Here is a 22,975-nt window from a genome sequence, read left to right as displayed (position 1 = left end):
TTGCTTTATTTGGTTTTGTTTGGTGGTCATCGGAGGTGCATTTTCTTTTCCTTTCTTTCTTTTTCAGATTCAGCCTTTGCAAATGGCATCTTGCCTCTAGCGTTGGGAGAGCAAGCTCTCCTACTTGTCAGTTGCCGGTGAACTTGGCTGTGGGCAGATAAGGAGGGCTATTGATGCAAATGGAGGAGGACAAAAATCTAACAAGAATGAAGCCATTTGGAGCAGCTGATGGCGATGCAGTCGGAGGCTAAGAACATGACCAAGAATGTCATCCTTCTAACCTCTTAGTATGGACCTCCCTGGGAAAATTCCCGCCTGGCATTATCTTGTCCTGCCTTTAGCAATCAATCGAACGTTCATTTCATCTTCCTTCTTCATTCATTCCGTCCAGCAAATATTTTGATTGATTTCCTACTACAGTTCATAGACTATTGTGGGTGCTGGGGAGATATATATAACAAGAATCAAAATCAGTAAAGCCCTTGTCCTCGGCGACAAACAAATGAATAAGAAAAACATATTGCATGTTGGGTGGGTATGGTGTCACCTAAAGCGTTGGAGTATTTGGAGGGGACGGGGCTGGTAGCGAGTATGGGGGAAAGGCCCCTGTTTTCTATGGGCTGTCAGAGAAGGATCCATGTAGCCACCTGTGAAGAGCATCCCATGAAGAGGTCCCAGCCTGCAGGGCATATTCAAAGAAAGGGAATGAGACTCAAGTGGTTGGAGCCAGAGGGGTGCCTAAGGATGGGATTAAACAGGTGGCATGTGTGTGTGTGTGTTGAGCGGGGCAGTGGAGGGGAGGCAGGTGGAGAGGCCGACCATGGAGGACCTCCTAGGTTCTTGTAGGGATTTCGTATCTACCATGAGGGAAATGGTGAGCCATTGGAGGGCTGGGAGCACAAGATTTACATGACCTGCTTTAGATCACAAAATCACTCTGAGTGCTATTGAGATATTTATGGGAAAGGAAGACCAGAATCAGGAAAACCAGTATGGAGGCTAGTATAACCATCCAGGTGAGAGAAGATGCCTTTTTTCAGTTATTTGTCGTTTAACAAATCATCCCCAGACTTGTGGCTTAAAACAATGGATTCTTATTTCTCATGGTTCTCTGGGCCTCCTGGGCTGGTCTCCCGCTCTGCAAGCATCGGCTGGGTCATATTTTCCTCCATTTTTGCATGCCTACTAAAATTTTTTTTTTTATTGTTTGCCAGACGCGCATTTTACTTTGCTGCAGGATGTTTTTATGTTTCTGTGAATATTCTCGAGCTTTGTTCTTAATATTCTCAAGCTTTGTTCCATGCTGCCTAGGATGAGAAGCCCTCTTCACAGGCACCCGGCTCAAGTCACATGGCCCCATGGGGCCGTGAGTGCAGTTACCCAGAAACAGTTTGATCCTCTTAGGTCTTGCTTTTAAGATTGGTTAGACGGGACCAGAGCTGCACTTCGCCCCTGGGGATCATTATCCCCCACCACTGAGGCAAGACCTGAGCGCCCTGCGCAAGGCTGTCTGAGCGCCAATGTTGCTGGCTGAAATCCAGTGGTGGTTCTTTCTGAAGCCTCAGGAAGTTTCTCCCGGTGTGCGATGAGTACTCAGCTGAAGACCTCAGGTGGGCCCTTTGCGGATCTCTGGAGTTCTCTCTGGGCATTCTTCTCTCCCATACTCTGGTGGCTGGGCTCTAGTGACTCCAGGCCTCTCAGCAGCACCTCTTCAACTCAAGAGAGTCCATCCTGCTCCTGCTGGGTTTCCCTCTCCACACATGTTGTGTGTGTGAGATGTCTCTTAGCCATCCCAGTGGAGGTTCCTTGCAATGCTGTCTGGAAGAGGTATCTTATAATACCCAGGCTTCTAATGTTCCAGATGAGTCAAAGACTCAGAGAGGTCTCCTATGGAATGGAATGTTGCCTACCGCGTGATTACCTTGACACTTGGGAATCTGACATTGGGACTCTGACAAACTGGCGTCTGTAACTCCTTATTTCAAGTATTAGGTCTTGGATTTGGTCTATAAGCTTTGTCTCTTCCTTGTTCAGCTAAAGGAAAACAGTAGATGGGTGATCCTGGTAATCCTCTATTTTAAAAATACATGGAAGAGATTTTACTTTTGGCTAAGGGGCCGCAGTGCTCTTTGTTACTAATAGGAGCCAAAGTAGTGGAATTGGCAAATGATATGCTTTAGAAATATTAGAACGTATTTAAGGTACTCTTGTAATGATATCACCCTCACTTACCAGCATCTGCATTAGCCAAGACCCTTGCTTGGAAATTGTGGACGTCCAACTCAAACTAGCTTAAGCAAAACTCTTTAAACAAATCCTCCTACAAAAGTGGAATTGATAGGCTTAGCTCAAAAGCTTCAGAGGTGGGAGGTAGGGCTTAATTCAAACAGTCTTCAGTTTCCTCCTCCTACCTTAGTTCTGCTGTCTCTCCCTATCTTTATTATCAGCCTGGCAAGACCAAGTTTTTGTTGGCCTTAAGGTTTTGATTTCATAAAGGAATAGAGAACACTTTTTCCAATATCTCTGGCAAAAGTCCTGTGTGGAGGGGTACCCCCCCTGGCCAGGCTTGGGTCTCATGCCCACTCTTGGTATTGGGTCAAGAGGTCAGGCCTGCAGGGCACGGGACTTGATCAAGACTCCCATGGAGCAAAGTTTCTCATCCTTGGCAGCACTGATATTCTGCGCCTTGTATGTTTTTGTTGTGGGGGCACAGTGGAAGATTAGCACTATCCCTTGCCTCTACCCACTAGATGTCAGTACTATCCTCCCCCTCCACCCCTTGTGACGACCCAAAACGTCTCCAGATGTTGCCAAATGTCCCCTGGAGGGCAAAACCAACCCTGTGGAAAACCCTTCTATGGTGGGAGAGCGGTTTTCTATAGGAAGAGATGTTGGCTAGGCATATAGGCCGACCACCCATCCCAACGTGGTTCCTGAGAGCAGTAGGAGGTGGACCTACAGTGGGGATCTGTGACCATATCACCAACCACTGCAGTGATTACAATGTAGCAAGGTGCCGTAACTTTCACAGAGTAATTTTGGGAAGGGGTTCATAAAGACTGGGGGACCCCTGTGACAATATGAGATGTGCACATGATGCCAGAGCAGAACCAGAAGAGATAGAAACCCTCTGGTGTCATGATGAGAACTCTAAGCTACGACCGAAAAAGCAAGGTATATTTTGGCTCATTCTTGTGCTGGGTGTGGGACCTTCCTTAAATTACTTAATCTTTTTCATCTTTGGCTTCCTCCAATATAAAAGATGATTAATGATATCAGAAGCACTGATAATGTAGGTGAGAGCCCTGGGTAAACTGTCAATGTCATGCAAACGGGAGGTAGGACCTCAATGTACCCTTCAATTAATTCAATTTGGAAGCTCCTTGGGCAATTTCTGATTGTTGAGGATAGTCCATCCAGATGTGATTTCTAGGTTATTTATTCTGTAACTGTTGAGCATTATAATGTTATTTCATTTCCTTCTTTCCTTTCTTTCTTCCTTCTCTCCCCCTCTTTCTCCCTCTTGCTCTCTTTCTATCTCTTTTTGGTTTGTTGGTTAATGTAGAGATGTCAATGTTTTAAGAAAGAGGATAGTTATTTTTATTTTCTAGTATATTCCAGGAGGCAAAAGAATTGCTCACCTGGTTAATTACCAATCTCTTCTGTTCCTGCTGTTGAAAGAAAGAAAGAAAGAAAGAAAGAAAGAAAGAAAGAAAGAAAGAAAGAAAGAAAGAAAAGAAAAGAAGAGAAAAGAAAAGAAGAAAGAAAAGAAAAGAAAAACATTTCCAGTTCATTGAGCTAACTGTGGGTAAGAGTCCTAGAAATGATACTATCTTTATGAAGGCAGACATTATGTCCCAACACTGTATCGTGTGTATGTTTTCAGCTTTCTGGCTCTGTTCCACCTTGGTAATAACCCAACCGGTTAATTCCGTGGGATTCAAGCTTCTGGTCTTTGTCTGAACACATCAGAAATTGCCAGAAAACGTTTGAGCAAATCGTGGAGCACAGTTGCAGTCAAGGGTAGAATATATCCCAGAAACAAACAAATGACCTAATCCCATGTCAGATGTAGGGGCTAAATGATTCATCTCTTAAAAGACACTTATAGTCAGTGTTTACTTCCCAAGTGAAAGAGAGAAAATTTGCTTCTTGATCTAAACCAGTTGTAGAAAAATTTCGGAGTGTCACCTTTTGGAGCAAACATTGTTTGACTTTTGGATTAGATTCATGATTTATTATGCAAGACCCTCCTTAGAGTTTTCAGTTAAGAATGCTGTGTTTGTTCCTTTTCTGTTGTAGAAACAGGCTTTTCCTGGGTGACATCTCTTGTGATCACTATCAGTGGATCGTTTTTCATATTCTTGTTTCAAATTTAACAATTGCTGAAATGAACACATACATTTCTCGTCCAGTAAAATATCTCCTAAAAGGTGCTTTCTTCTCAACAGGAAGCTTTGGATACTTCTGGAAAAATTCAGCATTTTTTAAGTTGGAGACCACACTAATACTCATCATGATTTACATGTGAATAGTACAAACTACAGGAAATCAGAGAGAGATTGAGAGAGAGAGAGAGAGAGAGAAAGGGAGAGGGAGAGAGAGAGAGGAAAATTTTATTATGTGCTTGGCGAGGAGTCTCTGAATGTTTATAGTCTGGGAACGGATACAGCAAAAGTCTTTCTGCTGTTGTTAGGGAGGGCCCACATTCCGGTCCCAGCCCCCACCCCCATCTACAGCCTTAGAGTCAAAATAACACTCTTCCTACACTTATTAGGTTTTCCCTCGGCATATTTCTACAGCTGGAAATTAAGGAAGCAAGGAAGCTGATGAATCGCTTTCTTCGAGCTAAGCACATTCATAGGGGCGTCTCTACCTCTTCGAACAGTTTCTGTTTTGCTTTGTCCTAAGGACCTATTTCCTACCTAATAAATTTGGGCATGACCTTCTTGTTTGAATGTTTGTTTCTGAGTCCTTTGGGGGTTTCCTTTACTGGTATTGTCATTTTGACCGGAGAGCTAAGGACCCGAGAGTTAATCCTTTGTCTGGGGACTTCTGCAGACGCATGAATTGGGACTCAGCGTGTGGAATGAGGGGGAAGGAAGGAGTCAGTCCTGCTTTCCCAAATAGGTCCACGAACACACAGGGCTGTCCACACATGGAGTGTAGAGTTGGTTATTCCAACGGCTTTTCGGTTTTGAGATGACAACAAACAGAAATAATAACCCAAATCATCCCTCTTATTCAAGGACATCTGAGAACTCTGGCCACAACCTTATTTTTAAAAGCATAACATATTAGTAACTAGAACAAAATTCTTTCCCAGGGCTCCCTTAGGTAATGCGTCCCTAAATAATGTCTCATAGGCATGAGTCAGTCTCAGGAGCTGACCATTAAGCCACTGGCCACACTTGTATTTTTTTAAGAATCACTGGGAATAACTGGAAATAATTTTAGAAAATAAAGGAAATGCTCATTGTCCTTTCTTTTCTTTTCTTCTCTTTCGGGGGATGAGAAGAGACAGAGTCTTTGATTCAAGTATGGCCAAGATCTAGGAATAAAACAAATACAGTAGAATTTTTTCCTAAGTGGTAGACATGGCCCCATTTCCCACAGCTTAGGGATCTGGTCTACATCAAGGTTTTAAGTGTGTGGGCTTTGTGTCAACAACACAGTGTGATCTGTGGTGTACCTAGGGTTCCCTAAATATGAAAGCAAAAGCACTGAAATGATTTATTTTATTGGATTTGAATCCACTAAGTACAGCCCTTGAATCATGTACAAAATCTCATTGTTCTAATATCAAACATTGGGTCCATTGTCAAATTTAATTAAAATGCGGTAACCCCGTGGCAACTGTCTATGATGGAATCCACCACCTAATAAACAGCTCTCTGACTGTGCACACCTAACATTTTAAGGGCTTCCTGATGATCAAAGTTCAACTACATTTTATCGTTTCAACAGCTCCACTGCTTCAATTTTTGTTTACTTTCATTTCCCCAGGGCAGAACTCTCTAATCTGGGCTTAAGTTTTTATACTATACTTTTGAGAGGTGCTCAAGTTACCCTGTTCCAGCAAAAGCAATGTTCTTTCTATGGGAGATTTTAAAGTGTCTCTGCTCATTTTAAACAGAATTGCCATTACGGTGCATTTATTCTGTAGATCCAGGAAACGCAAATATTGTTTGGAATTGGACTAGACCCCGAGGGACATGAAGCTCTGTTTAGCGCCCCCCGCCCCCCGGCCAAATCATCGGACATGGGTTTAATCAGAATTAAATAAAAATGGATGATATGGTTGCAAATAGCTACAGGAAGAGAAAATCTCTTTGCAAGATCTTTATTACTTGTACCTAAATAAGTTTTTCTCTGATCATTTGCTGACTGTTTATAGGAGAAAACCATTATTCCTGGCTCTTAAGTCCAGAAGATGATCACACAAGGACGTACAATGCATTTCAACCATTTTTATTCCCACAGTTTCCTTATGAGTATTCAGGCAATATGCTGGCCCACAGTGCAATGAAGGGACAAGCTCTAAGCAGTTTTTTTTTTTAGAAATCAAGATTTACCTACTTCTTAGGATAATCAAATTTTACTTCCTCAGAAAGACCTCCCATGAACAACCTCTACGAAACATTGCCAGGCCCCACTTTTTCTCTCCCCGTTTTGTTGCCCTGCTTCATTTTTCTTCAAAGCATTCATCAATAAAGGGTATTATATTGATACAGAGGTATTTATCCACTAGCTTAGAAACCTCTAGAACAGCACTATCCAATAGAAATACAACGCAAGCCACATATGAGATGAAAAGTTTTTTAGGAACCCCATCAAAAAGGTAAAAAGAAACAAATGAAGTTAATTATCATAGTATGTTTTATTAAACCCAATGTGTCATTATCATGTCAATGTCAAATCACTATGAAATGATTGTTAATGAGGTATTTTTATATTCATTTTTTGGACCAAGTCTTCAAAATCTGGTGTCTCTTTTATATTCACAGCACACCTCAATCTGATGAACCCCATTTAAAGTGCCCAATGGTCACATGTGGCTTGTGGCTGCCATATTGGAAGGCGTAGCTCTAGGATATAATCTCCAGGTGATTAGTGACTTTGTTTTATTTGCTAAGCACATGCCAAGTACACAGTGAATAGTCAATGAAATAGGACATGAATATTAAAATTATAAGGACCGGGGCGCCTGGGTGGCTCAGTTGGTTAAGCGACTGCCTTCGGCTCAGGTCATGATCCTGGAGTCCCGGGATCGAGTCCCACATCGGGCTCCCTGCTCGGCAGGGAGTCTGCTTCTCCCTCTGACCCTCCTCCCTCTCATGCTCTCTGTCTCTCATTCTCTCTCTCAAATAAATAAATAAAATCTTTAAAAATAAAATAAAATAAAATTATAAGGACCACCACTACTTAATCCAAGGTCTGTATATTAGATGTTTTCCAGCACGCTGCAATGCCTTTGGTTTTCTCCTTTTCCTAACGTTTCTCTCTTGCCTACTACTCCAAGAATATCAAAATGCAAAAAAGGTCACATTGAACATTTATCCCACTACTGAACTAATTTTGCTGGGAAAAGTCAATACCATATCCTATGGTGACTCTGCCCACACACCCCTCAGAATGGACTCATTAAAATCCCATCTCTACTTGGTGTTGCCCCTCTTAGTTCTATGTTCTCTCCTTTTAATCAGTTCTTGAGCTGCCTAATGAGCAATGGTTCATAACATTTTTAAAAAGATCACATACTCCTTGGGGCACCTGAGTCGGTTAAGCGTCTGACTCCTGATTTGGGCTCAGGTCATGATCTCAGTATTGTGAGATCAAGCCTCATGTCGGCTCTGTGCTGGGCATGGAGCCTGCTTAAGATTCTCTCTCTCTCCCTTTCCCTCGGTCCCTGCCCCCACCCAAATAAAATAATAATAAAATTAATTAATTAATAAATAAAAAAGATCACACATCCCTTGATTTTTTGGCAATGCGTTCTTACTTTCTCTTCCTTCCATCAAGTCCAGTAAGCAAAAAATCCATCTGGCACTGGATACCATTTCTTCTTTGGTATCTTCTTTGTGCCAGATATCATTGAATAGGTACTGTAAGATATACCTCGGGTCAGCATAGACACTGGCCCTGCCTTTGAAGAACTTTCGGTCCAATAGGGAAAAAAGAGGAGTGAAGGATAATTACCGTGATGACACAGAAGTGTGTGGTGGCAAAGTCAAAGGCTCTGGAGATAGACAGAGGGGGTTCAAATCCCAGCACTGCCACTGGTTGACCATACGGTCAGCTTGAGCTGGTCACAGTACATCTCTATGCCTCAGTTTTCTCATCTGTAAAATGGAGGAAATAATAGTATGTATGGCACAGTGCTGTTGTAAGGGGTTAGATGGATAGGCCCATTGCACCATCACACCCCATGCAAAGGGGTGCCCTTGGATCATTGCCAGCCATGGTTAAGAGACATCTATTTCTAATATATTAGACAAGGAGAAGACCGCCCGGCATTGACATATAGTAAATTCACAGTATTAGCGATGATTATGATTATGATTATTGGGAGAAGATGGCCCTTTTGGAGAATTCAGAGGGCATGCCAGCAAGGACACTGAAGGCTCAAGTGACATTTCCCAGAGGAAGCACCATCTCCAGTGAAACCCAATGATAAGTGCCAGTTGGCTAGATGGAGAGTTTAGGTGGGGGAAGAACTTGCACAAAGACCTGCAAGCCAGCACTCTAACGGCAGTTTGAGGAACTGAAGTTGAGGCTGGCAAAAGCACAAGCACAGAGGCTTCTGGGACCTGGTAGAACATATTCGAGTGAACCACACGAAATTGCTGGCATTTAACTATTTTCAAACGAGAAGCACGGCAACCGTCTATGGGTTAGTCTGATATTATCACTAATGTGTGCTGTATGTAAAAGCAAAAACGTAAACCAAAACAACAGCAAGCTCCTTAATAAATGGCCCTGGCAGGAAGACTGGCTCCCACGGGGACCCCTGCTGCCACTGGGCTGGCGGTGCTTATGGAGGAGAACGTGGGGTGGGCCTCGATGTTGTCTGGCTGCAGGTGCCCCCCTCTGGGCTCTACAGATTCAGTGATGCCTTTTTCTTTTTTGTTCAAGATTTATTTATTTATCTGAGAGAGAAAGAGAGCGAGCAGGGGGAGGGGCAGAGAGAGAGGGAGGCAAGCAGATTCCCCGACGAGCGGGGAGCCCGATGTCGGGCTCCATCCCAGGACCCCGGGATCATGACCTGAGCCCAAACCAAGAGCTGCACGCTTACCTGACTGAGACACCCAGGCGCCCCTCAGTGATGCCTTTCTTAAAGAGGAGTCCAAAAAAAAACTTTTACAGGTTGTCTTTTGATTTTAAAACTAGCTCCGTTTTGGAGGAGGGAGGCATCGTAAGGAGCACCGCCACCTGACTGGAGGCTCCTGCTCCACAAGCTGCTCATCTTCGTCCTGGAGTCTACACACCAGCCATGGGCGGGAATGAGGCTGGACTTCGGGGTCCAAGGATTTTTTTCTCAGGAGCTCCTTACTGAATGTTTTTCTCACTTCCTCTTATGCCACCTGCTGCCACCATCATCCAAAGTTGCTCCTTTCTGGGGCGTCTGGCTGGCTCAGGGGTAGAGCATGTGATTCTTGATCTCCCAGTGGTGAGTGTGAGCCCCACGGTGGGTGCAGAAATTACTTAAAAATAAAATATTTTTTAAAAAAACAAAAAACCGGGCGCCTGGGTGGCTCAGTTGGTTGAGCGACTGCCTTCGGCTCAGGTCATGATCCCGGAGTCCCGGGATCGAGTCCCGCATCGGGCTCCCTGCTCGGGGGGGGGGCCTGCTTCTCCCTCTCCCCTCCCCCCCCGGTTGTGTTCCCTCTCTCACTGTGTCTTTCTCTGTCAAATAAATAAATAAAATCTTTAAAAAAATAAAAAAATAAAAAAACAAAAAACCCCACAAAGTTGCTCCTTTTCTAAAGCCCTCTAATCACATTCAAACTCATCATGGCGGTTAATAAGATTGCACTTGATCTGCCCTGGGCACCACCCTACCTCCCCCAGCCTGCCTCTCTCCCACTCTGCCCCTCCCCCACTGCAACTACATTTAAACCCTTCAAGCTATTTATTTATTTATTTATTTATTTATTTATGTATGTATGTATGTATGTATGTATGTAAAGTAATCTCTACACCCAAGGTGGGGCTTGAACTCATATCCCTGAGATTAAGAGTCACATGCTTTACTGACTGAGCCAGCCAGGCGCCCCACCACCAACTTCTTTCTGCCTCAGGGCCTTTGCACTAGCTATTCTGCCTGCTTGAAATATGTGTCTCTTAGATCATCACAAGGCTGGCTCTTCATTCAGGTGTCAGCTCAAATATCATCTTAGAGAGGCTGTGTTGGAGCTCTCCAGAACCACCCCCTGATTGGAGGACTTGTGAGGGCTCCCAGGGCCCGGCCTCTAGTTGTGCTCGTGGCTGTGATTTATTATGGTGAAAGGGAACAGGACAAGTCAGCAAAGGGAAAAGCCTGTCTGGGGAGACCTGGCGCAAGCTTTCCACTGTCCTCTCCCAATGGAGCTACACAGAACTTGCTTAATTCTGCTCACAGCAAGTTGTGACAACACATGGGAGGTGTCATCTACCAAGGAAGCTCGTTAGGGACCCAACGTCCAGAGTTTCTCTTGGGGGCTGCTTATGTAGACACCCTCTGCCAAACAGGTGCCCAAATTCCAGACCCCTCAAGAGAAAAACAGGCATTCAGCACAAACCATATTTAGGCACAGCGAGGGATTTTCATCAGAAAATGGTGGGGATCCTCCTGAAATCCAAGTTCGCAGACAGCCATCAGGGGCCCATGTACATACAGGCCTTCCTGAGGATAGCGGACTTGGGGCTGCCTTGTTAATTGGTTTTCTGCTTAGAGGTCTTCCGCATGCACACCATCCCAAGTTACTCTCCCCTCTGTTACTCCCTGATTTATAATTCAGCTTCATTTTTCCCTTAGGCCTTATTATGACCCGACATTACCCCATTTATTCCTTTGCTTACTTGTGGACTGTCTCCCCTGTAAATATGTGAACTTCCTATTTTATTTTAATTTAGTTCCAGTAGAGTTAACATACAGTGTTTATTAGTTTCAGGTGTACAATATAGTGATTCAACAATTCCATACATCCCCCGGTGCTCATCACGACAAATGCAACCGGGATGCGAACTTCTTAAGAGGAAACCATGTGTATTTACCGCTTGAACCCCAGTGTCCACAGCAGTGGCTTACTCAGGCCATCAGCAGACATTTATTGAGTGAATGAATGATCTTACCTGTCCCATCGACGAAGGGCACTCCTTGCTCCCTGGTCCTAATTGTCCTACAGGTTTTTCTTTCAGGCTTTTCACTTTTTTTTAAAAAAATTTTTTGTTTAAATTTTAGTTAACATACAGTGCAATATTGGTTTCAGGAGTAGAATTCAGTGATTCATCACTTAGAAACAACACCCAGTGCTCATCACGACAAGTCCCCTCCTTAATGCCCATACCTCATCTAGCCCCGCCCCCAGCCACCTGCCCCCTGCAACCCTCAGTTTGTTCTCTATCGTTAGAGTTTCTTATGGTTGGTTTCCCTCTCTCTCTCTCTCTTTTTTCTTTTCTCCCCCCTTCCCCTATGTTCATCTATTTCTTAAATTCCACATATGAGTGAAACCATATGGTATTTGTCTTTCTCTGACTTATTTCACTGAGCATCATACACTCTAGCTCCATCCACATCATTGCAAATGGCAAGATTGCATTCTTTTTGATGGCTGAGTAATATTCATATATATATACAATATTTATATATATATATGTATCACATCTTCTTTATCCATTCATCAGTTAATAGACGTCTGGGCTCAACTGCTGGACATTTGGGCTCTCTCCATAGTTTGGCTATTGTTGATAACACTGCTAAAAATATCGGGGTGCATGTATCCCTTTGAATGTATATTTTGTATCCTTTGGGTAAATACCCAGTAGTGCAATTGCTGGGTTGTAGGGTAGCTCTATTTTTAACTCTTTGAGGAACCTCCATACTGTTTTCCAGAGCGGCTGCACCAGTTTGCATTCCCACCAACACTGTACGAGGGTTCCCCTTTCACTGCATCCACCAGACTTCTCACTTTGGCCGGCAGGTACAGAGTTCAGTGTTTAGGCCAAGAGGCAGCTTTCATGAGTGAGCAAAATTTGATTTTATTCCCTCCCTGGCCAGACTTCATCTCTGCAGACGGAAGTGTTTCCAGTTTAGTTCTTAGCAGTGGCCTCTCACCCCCTGCCCTTCAGCCTCTCCGTCCTTCCGTTCCTCTGATCCATGGTACTCTCCTTCTGCCTGTTCCCCAGCTCCACGATGGGGCATGGTGACTGGAGAGAACATTCCAGGTACACACCACTCTGGGCTTTGTCTGAGGGCGGCATAATGCTTGCCTTTTTCTCAACAAAACAATCAGCGAGTCAACAACTTCCTGCTAGAACCCAAAGATGGGGAACAAGAAATGTTTTTTTTCTTTCTCTTAAGTCTTATCCTTCAAACCCACCCCTCAACTACTCTCTGACCTGCTCCTGCTGCCTCACCAAATCTGGAAACTTACATCAACTGATAATCATAATTAAGTAACCAGGATATAATAGCAACATTACCTGAGAGCTTACTATGTGGGAGAGATTTCCAGTAAGAGTTTTATACGTGTGATCTCATGAAGTCTTTATAACATGGGTGCTATTATTACCCCCATTTTATGGATGGGAAAACTAAGGTTTGCCAAAGGAATTTGCCTATAACACAGAGCTAGTAAGTGGGGGATCTAAGATTGGAATTGAGGTCTGTTTGACTTAAGAGGCTCCACCTTGGACTTCTATGTTTTACTGGCCCCCCAACCCCATTTCATTAGCCCTGAAGGCAGAATTTTGATCCTTACTCTATCTTATACTATATGGCAAACTCTCCTCCCTCCCTCCCTCCCTTCCTTCCTTCCTTCCTTCCTGCCCTCCTCCTCCCTCCCTTCCTTCCTTCCTTCCCTTCTCTCCCTCCTTCCTTCCTTCCCCTAATCTCTCATGCACTTGTTTTTCACTCTTGTAAAACTGAGCCAGACACTGTCAGACACGGGGTCACAGGGGTGAAAAGACACACACCTGTGGCCTTCATCTTCGAAATCCAGCTTGAAGAAGCTGTGGGCATCGAAGTCAACAGGTAAGTAAACAGCAAGCTGCAATCATTGGGCAAAAGGTCCCAGAGGTGAGCAAGCGGCCAGGGTGCTGACTTGCGGGCTGGCCCCCGCTCTGCAGCGGAAGGGAAGGCCGCGGGCGCCAGGTGCGGCCGCTTGAGGAAGTAAAAGTCTCATTTCTTTCCGGCTGAGAGGTCTGAGCGAGTGCAGCTGCCCCTGGCCCCACACATCCAGCCTGCGTCTGGAGCCCCGCTTCTTTCTCATCCTGAGGACGGTAGCACTTTCCCAGGCTGGGCATCCCCTTGGCTGCGTGGCTGTGGCCCTTTCTTTAGCAAGTGGCCTGGAATTTGCAATATACATTTCTATACATATGCACACACCTTTACAACGGATACGAGTGTACTTTCAAATGACACTAGTCCTTGTCACAGATAGGGACAGGTGACCCTTGGACAACACAGGTTTGAACTGTGTGGGTCTACTTATATGCGTTTGGTTTTGGGTTTTTTTGGTCAATGCAGTACAGTACTGCCAACGTATTTTCCTGATGATTTTCTTAATAACATTGCTTTTCTGAGAGCACAGAAGATACGAAATATGTGTTAACTGACAGTATGTTATCGGCAAGGCCTGTGGTTAACAGTGGGCTATTAGTAGTTAAGTTTTGGGGGAACCAGACATTATATGTGGGTGTCTCACTGCATGAAGGGAAGGCAGCAGTCCTGACCTTCATGTTGTTCAAGGGTCAACTGTGCTAACAAAACCCTCATTCCTTGTATCATTGCTGTCTTTTCCCTTACACATAAGCTTACATATATACACACAATACAAACATAATTGAATACATTGTTGCGATTGTTATTTTGAATACACTGTTATCTGTGAGATCACTTAAGAATAAGAAAAATATAGGGACACTGGGGTGGCTCAGTCTGTTAAACGTCTGCCTTCAGCTCAGGTCATGATCTCAGGGTCCTGGGATCGAGTCCCACATCAGGCTCCCTGCCTGGCAGGGAGCCTGCTTCTCCTTCTCCCACTCCTCCTGCTTGTGTTCCCTCTCTTGCTGTCCCTCTCTGTCAAATAAATAAATAAAATCTTAAAAAAAAAAGCATAAATTTTTATTTTACCTTCACTTTTTCCTTTTCTGATGCTCTGCTTTTCTTTATGCAGATCCAAGCTTCTCACCTATATTATGTTCCTTCTCTCTAAAGAACTTTTTTCCACTTGTATTGAGATATAATGGGCATACAGCACTGTGCAAATTGTGAAACGATCACAGTAAGTTCCGTTAACCTCCATCCTTTCATATAGCACAAAAAAAGGGAAGAAGAAATTTTTTTTCTTCTGATGAGAACTCTTTGTATCTACTCTCTGAACAACGTTCAGATATACCAGACGGTAGTTAACTAGAGACATCATGCTGTACATTACATCTCTAGTACTTATGTATCGTATAATCACAAGTTTGTGCTTTTTGCCCACCTTCATCCAAAGCTGAAGAACATCTTTTAATAGTTCTTGCAAGGCAGATCTACTGGCAACAAATCCTCTCAATTTTTGTTTGTCTGAGAAAGTCTTTATTTCTCCTTTCCTTTGGAAGGAAGTCTAGTTCACTCCACTCTCCTCTGTGCTTGCTTCACTTCCGAGGAGTCAGACGTCATTACTATCTTTGCTCCCCTATAGTAAGGGGTTTTCCTTCTGACCTCTCTCAGGATTTTCTCTTCATATCTGATTTTCTGCAATTTAAATAGGATATGCCTAGAGGTAACTTTTGGGGGGCATTTATTTCTGTTTCACATACCTGAGCTTCCTGGATCTGTGGTTTGGTGTCTGGCATTAGCTGGGGGGGAATTCAGAGTCATTATTGCTTCCAGTGTCCCCTCTGTGCCTTTCTTTCTTCTCCTCTGATATTCCCACTCCATGTACGTTACACCTTTTGTAATCGTCCCACAGTCCTTAGATATTCTGTTCCGCTTTTTTTTTTTTCAGGCTTTGTTCTCTTTGCTTTTCAGTTTTCATAGTTTCTGTGGAAAATACCATCAAGCTCAGAGATTCTGTCCTCAGCTATATCCAGTCTACCAGTAAGCCAGCCCGTCAAAGGCATTCTTCCTTTCTGTGACAGTGTTTTATCTCTTGCCCTTCTTTTGGTTCTTTAGAATTCCCATCTCTCTGCTCACATAGCCCATCTGTTCTTACATGCTGTTGACTTTATTCATTAGAGCTCTTAGCATCTTAATTATAGTTGTTTTAAATTCCTGCTCTGATCGTCTCAACACCCCTGCCATGTCCGAGTGTGGTTCTGAGGCTTGATCTGTCTCTTTTAACTGTCTTTCTTTGTTTTTATGTACGCCTTGTACTTTTATTTATTTTTATTATTTTTTTTTACTGATAGCCTGACATAATGTGACAAGTAGAAGGAACTGCTATAATTAGGCCTTTAGTGACGTGGAGAGAGGGCAGGGGAAGTGTCCTCTACTCCTGGGATCAGGTCTCAGCCTGGTCGTGAGTCTGTGTCTCACTGTGAACTTTACAACTGCCCCCCTCCGGAGTTGGGACAGGACAGCAAGAGGGGGCTGGAGCTGGGTGTCTTCCTTCCCTTACAACACCTCTGATAAAACTCCAGCAGGTTCGGCCCTGGTTAACTAGCTTCCCCTGAGGGCAGGCCTCCTGCAGAAGAACACAACACTCTGGGGTATTTCAGACTGGTTCCTTTCCCCTTCCCTTGCTGCAAGCACAAGGGGAATTTTCTCTGATATTCACTGGGAGAACGTGGGCAAGCTCTTGGAGGTCAAACTTGCAGAAGTGTCCCTTCTGACTGGAACCCCTGGAGGTTTTGATTCTCTGATCTGTCCACACCCCACCTCTGGCCACTCACCAGTTCCAGTGGAGACTTCCCCACCCCGGGACACCTTTTCCCCACAGGGTGAGGCTCTAGAGGGTGGTGATTTTCTCTAGTTGCATCTGTCTCTCCAGGTTTGGAGGCAGCAGTTTATAGTGGTCTCAATTCTCTTGCAGATCTAAGAGGAGCTGTTAACTTCTCAGCTTTTTCAGCTTTTCACTTGTTAGTAGGACCAAGGGGTGACTTCTGAGCCTCTTAGGTGCTCCACCAGAAACCAGAAGTCTGCCTGCCAGTCTGAAGAACAAAAACAGTTATTGACTGAAAATGTCAAGTAGAAAAAGAATTTTCGGGGGGCATTTGTTGGGTTAGAAATGGAAATTTTGGGCTTCTGCTGGAAGTTTCAAAGGTGCCTGAAAGAGAAAGTTTTGACTGGTGTGCTGGCCACATGTGGGAAAATGGTGTTACTGAAAAGCCCGTGGGCCAGCAAAAGGCGAACTGAATTCTGCTTTCACAATACCCGGTTGTGGGTTCAGACCAGTCACTTCATTTTTGTGAGACACGCTTTCTTACCCAGAAACTGGGTATGAGGCACTTACCAGAAGCTATGGTGGGGGAGAGTGGTCATTCCTATGAAGTGTGTAGCAGAAGACATATTGTGTACATAATAGAGAAGCGACATTAGACATCATTATAGAAGTAAATTTTTTCCTTCCTCAACTATGAAGAGAAACTGAAAGAATGTTTACTGAATTCTAGAAGAACACAGGAAGCTATTCAAGGTTAACACGATGTAAACCGGGCTGAAGAACATTATGTGGAAAGCACATTGGGGCAACATAGAATACGTGATCCTTGATTCAGATTTGTCCAAAGATTCTGGACACCTCTGGCAAAGCGTAAGAGGGTGAGCTCTTCTTCTTGGAGCCTTGTCTTCACTGGGAGGTTTCTCCCTTGAGAGAATCATTTTATAATATAGTAATTGAGAAGTAAGAGAGAAACATCTTACTAAAAGCAGTAAATGGCTGGGTAGCAAACCCTCTTTTTTTTTTTTTTTAGGTAAGCTCTATGTCCAACATGGGGCTTGAACTCACAACCCTGAGATCAAGAGTCACATGCTCGCTCTACTGACTGACCCAGCCAGGTGCCCCCTCTTTTTTAGGGGATAGCAAATCTTAATCCATGATCAGATGCACCACTAAAAAAAAGTCCATGTACTCCTCAGCACCATCCTTTGGTGGCTGGGAGAATAACCCTATATAAAGGCCAAAGATGCCCCCTCCCCCTTTGAAAATTTTCATCTTCTGTTTCCTCCCCACGTTGAGGGAAGTGATACGCTAAAATTAAGCCGTGGCTTCTCATCATGGTTAGCAACATGTACTTGGAGCCAGTCTGCCCTGGATGTGCAGTCTGGGCTGGCCACCCCTCATACCCATGTGACCTGGGGTGAATAAACTCACATCCCTGAGCCTTCATCATTTCACGTGTAAAATGGCAGGTGTTGCAAAAATGGGATACTGATAATCTCCGAAAAGACTCGAGCTCGGCACCTGAACGAAGTTGAGCTGTCATAATTTCTAGGAAAGAGCTGGTTTAGTACGTTTTCAAAGCCCAAATGCTTCTCTGGACACAGTGACTAAGAAAGACTGTTGAAATTGAAGAGACAATTCAGAACAGGTTTAAAAAGCTGGGAAAATAGGAAATTTGGGATGATCAAGAGTAATCTTGCCACCTGGAAGAGAAGGCAACACCCTCCTGTGGTTTTTGCTTTCCTAGAATCACTTCTGCATCTAGGCTTTAAGTGGACAAAGATGGAAAGAGATTGAGGAAGAGCCAAATAGAAGGGCAAATGTGTTCCATTTTCAAGAAGGAATCAGTGGAGCTATGCTGCTTCCCTGATTGTGGGTAAACTGAGACCAGCCTGCAAGGGGTGACCTGCTGCGTCAATGCATATGAAGCTCTTACAACAGTAGCTGGCATGAACCGAGCCCTACCTCACACCCTGCTGCCATTGCTGCTTCCGTCATCACCCCCAGACCCACGTTCCTAAGGGGTGCAGAACTGCCCTCAAGGGAGCCAAACTGGCTCTTGGGGGAAGGGGGCACAAAATCTCACTCCTGTTATAAAGCTCACATGTATGTTACCGTACACACACAAGATATACTGTAGATTGGTGGTATTAACAGCTCCTGGGGGGGAGGTAGTTAGAAAACTACAAAGTCTAGGGGCGCCTGGGTGGCTCAGTCGTTGGGTGTCTGCCTTCAGCTCAGGTCGCGGTCCCAGGGTCCTGGGATCGAGCCCCGCATCGGGCTCTCTGCTCCGCAGGAAGCCTGCTTCTCCCTCTCTCACTCCCCCTGCTTGTGCTCCCTCTCTCGCTGTGTCTCTCTCTGTCAAATAAATAAATAAAATCTTTAAAAAAAAAAAAAAAGAAAACTACAAAGTCTACAAAGCTTCCTTAGGTGGGTGCAAGGGAAAAACATGCTGAGTAACCCTGGCTGACACTGACATAACCAGGTGAGAGGAACATGTGAGCTGGGTAGTTACTGGATATAAGACTAAAAATGGAAGGACCACAGAAGGTGGGAAGGTGGTGGGAGTAGACTTTGTGTGTGCGGAAAGCCTGACAAATGAAGTAGAAATGTGCCCTGAAGAAGGAACATCATCCTGTTTGCTTCTTCTTCTTCCCAGTTTGGAAGGCTGTATTGCATAGGGAGACAAGAACAAATTTCTTGGGAATTCCAGCTCTGCTATTCATTTGCTGTGTGGTCTTGGGAAAACTGCTGACCTCTCTGAGCCTCATCTATCACCAGAGGCTAGCAATGTGAGAGTCTGTGTCAAGTACTTGAGGAGTAGCAGGTGTTTGGTCGTCCTTCTGGTTGAATAGGGGGCAGATGAGCTAGTGGCTGAAACTTTCAGCAAGAGGAATTAATTCCTTTGAGAGGAACTTCTATACACTAACATTTCATTCAAATTTTAGTCCTTCTCTCTTAGGCTTCTCTTCCAAAACTCTGGCTCTTAATTTTCTTTTGAAATTTCTGATAATACATGTACTGAGGATACATTCTGTGCCCAACCTTGCCTGCATATTATCTTATTAAATCCTGACAATAGCTCTGGGAAGGCTTGTACTTGATATTCATCAGTTTTTTAAAACTATTCATCATTTTTACAGGTGTGTGGGGGGATCTTGTAGAGACTGACGATACTGGACATCTTCTCATTTGCTTATTTGTCATGAGTATCTATTCTTTTATTCATGTCTGTTCAAATCTTTTACCCATTTAAAAATATTGGGTGGTTTGGGGGTGCCTGGCTGGCTCAGTTGGGAAAGTAGGCAAATCGTGGGGTTATGAGTTCGAGCCCCATTATGCATGCACAGTTTACTTTAAAAATATTGGGTGATTTGTTTTCTTATTACTGAATTTTGGAGGTTTTAAAACTCACATTCTGGATACAGATATGTGATCTGTCAGATTTATGACTTGCAAATACTTTCTTTTGCTCCGTGACTTGCATTTTTCCCATTAATGGTGTATTTTGCAGAGCACAAGTTTTAAATTTGATGACATCCAATTTATTAAATTTTTCTTCTATAGATGGAGGTTTTAGTGTTGTAGTTAATGTTTTTAAATACCATGAGCCAATCAAAATGCATCTGTGGGCCACATTCATCCCTCTGGCCTGCATCTGGGTGGGATTTTTTAGACTAGAAGGAAGCTCAGGGGCTGTGAAAGTCACGAAAACATACCTCTTGGGATGCCTGGGTGGCTCAGTTGGTTGGGTGTCTGCCTTTACCTCAGGATGCGATCCTGGGGTTCTGGGGTCGAGTCCTGCATCGGGCTCCTTGCTCAGTGGGGAGCCTGCTTCTCCCTCTGCCTGCCACGCCCCCTGCTTGTGCACGCTCTCTCTCTAACAAATAAATGAATAAAATTAAAAAAAAAAAAAAAGAAAGAAAACATACCTCTTGGGTCTCCCACAGCAGGGACTGTAATTGACCGAGGGTCCCAGATGCTGCACTTTGGGATCAGCATTTGTGCAAACTCCACGTTCCTTCAGGGTGCTCCTTACTTATGACCACATGCCGCAGGGATATGAAAGCAGGCTCATTTCTGGGAGACATGGGGCTTCGGCAAAAAAACTTCCGGAGAAGGGCTTACAGTCTCAGACCTTTCTTACCTACCTGTTCTTTCTTCCTTTTCTCCTCTGCAGGGATGAGAGCAGCTTGCAGTCTACATCTTCTCCCAGCCTCCTCTGGCTTCCTCCCCATCAACCCCTCCTATGAGTTTCCCCCAGTAAGTGTCTTGTATGTCTTTTCCCAACTTGGCGTCTGCTAGTCTGCTCATCAAAAGAAGCAATCCAATACAGGGGATCACTTGCTTCAGGAATCCACCACCCCACCCACCATGCCTGGCAGGTAATGTAAATGAGTAAAGTGGTTCAGGTGAGGACTGAGGTGAACTGAAACCCCATGCCCCATTTCATGAGGACAGCTTCTGTCTAGTTCTGATTGTGGCCAAGTTGGAATGCGAGCCCAGGGTTGAACATCATTAGATTTTTAAAGAGAAAAAAACGACAGAAAAGTTACAATCCCTAATTCAATCCTCTCATTTGGCAGAAGAAGAAATCAATACCGGAAAGAGAAGTGCCTTTCCTCAGAGCACCTATGTATTAGATGGCAGAAGGTGGCCAGAATCTGGAGATGCCAGATCCTCATCCAGCTCTGTCCCTTCTTCCTCTTTATCCATTATTGATTGATGCTGTGGGTCTTTAATAGTTATCTATTACTGTGTAACAAATTATCCACACACAAGAAATATAGCAACTCATAACATGACACTTGGTTTCTGTGGGTCAGAATCTGGACCCTGCTTAGCTGGGTCTCTTGCAAGTCTGCGTTCAAGGTGTGAGCTCAGGCTGGGGTCTCACTTGAAGGCTCACCTGGAGCTTCCAAGCTCATGTGGCTATCGGTAAGGTTTGGTTCCTCAGGAGTTGTTGGATTGAGGATTTCAGGTCTTTTCTTGCTGTTGGTCAAAGACCATGGGCATTTCCTTGCCACTGGGCTTTCCAACATGGCAACAGACTTCATCAGAGTGTGAGAGCTGGGAAGGCAATAGAGAGAGCCTGCGAGCAAGATGGAGGTCACGGTCCTTTGTAACCTAACCATGGAAGTGACATCTGATCATCTTTGAGTATTCCATATGTTAAAAAGTCAGTAGGTCAGCCCACACTTGAGGGGAGAGCATTACCCAGAGATATGGATTCCAGGAGGTGAGGACCACTGGGAGCCACAGCCTGCCACTTTTTCCAATGTCTTTCTTGGAAAATGGGAAATTCTCAATTGTACTTGCCTTTCTCCTCTAAACCAGGAAACCACTTTTGAGGGGAGAGGTCAGGGATCTATCTCAAAACAAAAATAAGTGCTGGTGTAACTGGAGAAAAAGATTGAGAAGGGAGAACCAGATTGATGGGAACAAGAAGGAAAGAAGTGGCAGGGGTAGGGTGAGAGGGGCAAGAGGAAGCTGAGAGCCAGGGCAGCAAGACCCTCTGTTTTCCCTGCTGTCCTCAAGTGCTCTCGTCACATTTGTACTCTGCCATGGGTGGGGAAGACTGCCCTAGATTGCTTTTAGCAAAATTCAGGACATTGCTTTTGCAGAGATGATTTGCTTTCTGGACAACTACATATTTCTTCTAGTACGAAGAGTGTGCATAATTGTTGAGAAATACCCAGATCAAAACAAAGAAACTGTCTCCTTTGCATATAGGAAGTGTGGAACAATAACCAAAATGATAATCTGGAATATTTTTTGAGGACCAGCTGCACAGCCCACCTGGAGTCCAGTGCCTTTGCCCTATTGAGCCCTCAGAACAACTGTGACATTGGTGTTAGTATTATATTAATTTTACAGAGGAAGAAACTGAGGCTCCCAGAGATTGTGAGACTTGCCTAACGTCATAGGCAGATGGGGCTGGAGCAAAAACTAACCCATGTTTATTTCACTCCAATATCCTCTGCCAGAGCATTTCCCAAACTTTATTCCTTCATGTATAAACTGTCATAATTGCTGCCATCCAGGATCACTTATTCTATTCTCACATACAGACACATTTTACTACTCTCTCTCCCTAACAGTCAATGGTCCAGGCTCCAGACTGTGGCAGAGCTGAGCTCAGTCTTGAGCTGACCATAAGCTGGATCACCCTGCACAAACTACTGAACCTCTCTGAACTGTAAAATGCGGTGCCTGGGCTCAACTTGCCGGGTGACAGAGACACCAAGTGAGATCATGGAACTAAATCACGAGGCACATTGTAAGTGCCCCATAAATATTTTGCGGAAGGAACTCTCAAGGAACGGGGTCTATCTTTATTAATTCCTCTCAAAGATGTATCCATGCTTAGCACATTTACAACAATATCATCAATATCAAGGAATTCCTTAGTACTTTCCATGACCTCCACTAAATTTGCAATTAAGTATTTGTTAAAATTGGAATGTAGATTTAATGTCTTATGGTTTGAGACAATATCAAATAGCCTTGTTAATCTGGATAAAATCAGGGAAACTAGATAAATACATTTGCTATAGTTTTCCTTCTTCTTACTTGTGGAAACCATGATAATAATATAGCATCATGATTAAGATATAGATCCGGATATTCATAAGATCTGGTCTTGATTTCTGATTGCTCCATTCATTGGCTTTGTGACCTTGGTTCTCTACTTAAATTTCATTAAGTCATTTGGGAATGCTCTTAGCTGTAAGTAGCAACTGCCAACAATAACCCAATAGAGACTTCAACAAACAGGTTATTTTTTTTCTCTCACTTAAAAGGAAATCCAGAGACAGGCAGGCAGTTACTATAATGTTTCAATGGCTAAAAATGTCAGAGCTTTGCAGCTCTCTCAGCCCTTCTCTTCTCCTCCTCCTCCT

General features: G+C 44.1%; 2 long non-coding RNA genes across 3 annotated transcripts in view; one reads left to right on the top strand and one right to left on the bottom strand.

Annotated features, from left to right (window-relative positions):
• Positions 1 to 7,420: 7,420 nt before the first annotated feature.
• On the bottom strand, positions 7,421 to 13,330 carry LOC145723774 (uncharacterized). 2 transcript variants are annotated; one of them, XR_014149039.1, is made up of 4 exons: positions 13,177 to 13,330; positions 11,335 to 11,408; positions 9,296 to 9,704; positions 7,421 to 8,342 (listed from the first exon to the last, which is right to left on the bottom strand). It is a non-coding gene; the product is annotated as an uncharacterized LOC145723774 (long non-coding RNA). The 2 variants fall into 2 exon arrangements; XR_014149038.1 differs by having other exon boundaries at positions 7,421 to 9,704.
• The window catches only part of LOC145723775 (uncharacterized), a 29,137-nt gene continuing 19,291 nt past the window's right edge, over positions 13,130 to 22,975 (top strand). The window contains exons 1-2 of the long non-coding RNA XR_014149040.1: positions 13,130 to 13,234; positions 20,254 to 20,458. This is a non-coding gene — a long non-coding RNA (uncharacterized LOC145723775). The remainder of the gene's footprint in view (positions 13,235 to 20,253; positions 20,459 to 22,975) is intronic.

The sequence above is a fragment of the Leptonychotes weddellii genome, chromosome 10 (assembly GCF_054177405.1).
Source record: "Leptonychotes weddellii isolate Sample4059 chromosome 10, ASM5417740v2, whole genome shotgun sequence".
In the NCBI taxonomy this organism is placed as follows: Eukaryota; Metazoa; Chordata; class Mammalia; order Carnivora; family Phocidae; genus Leptonychotes; species Leptonychotes weddellii.
Note: the sequence above shows the minus strand (reverse complement) of the source record. Positions and strands in the feature narration are given on the sequence as shown.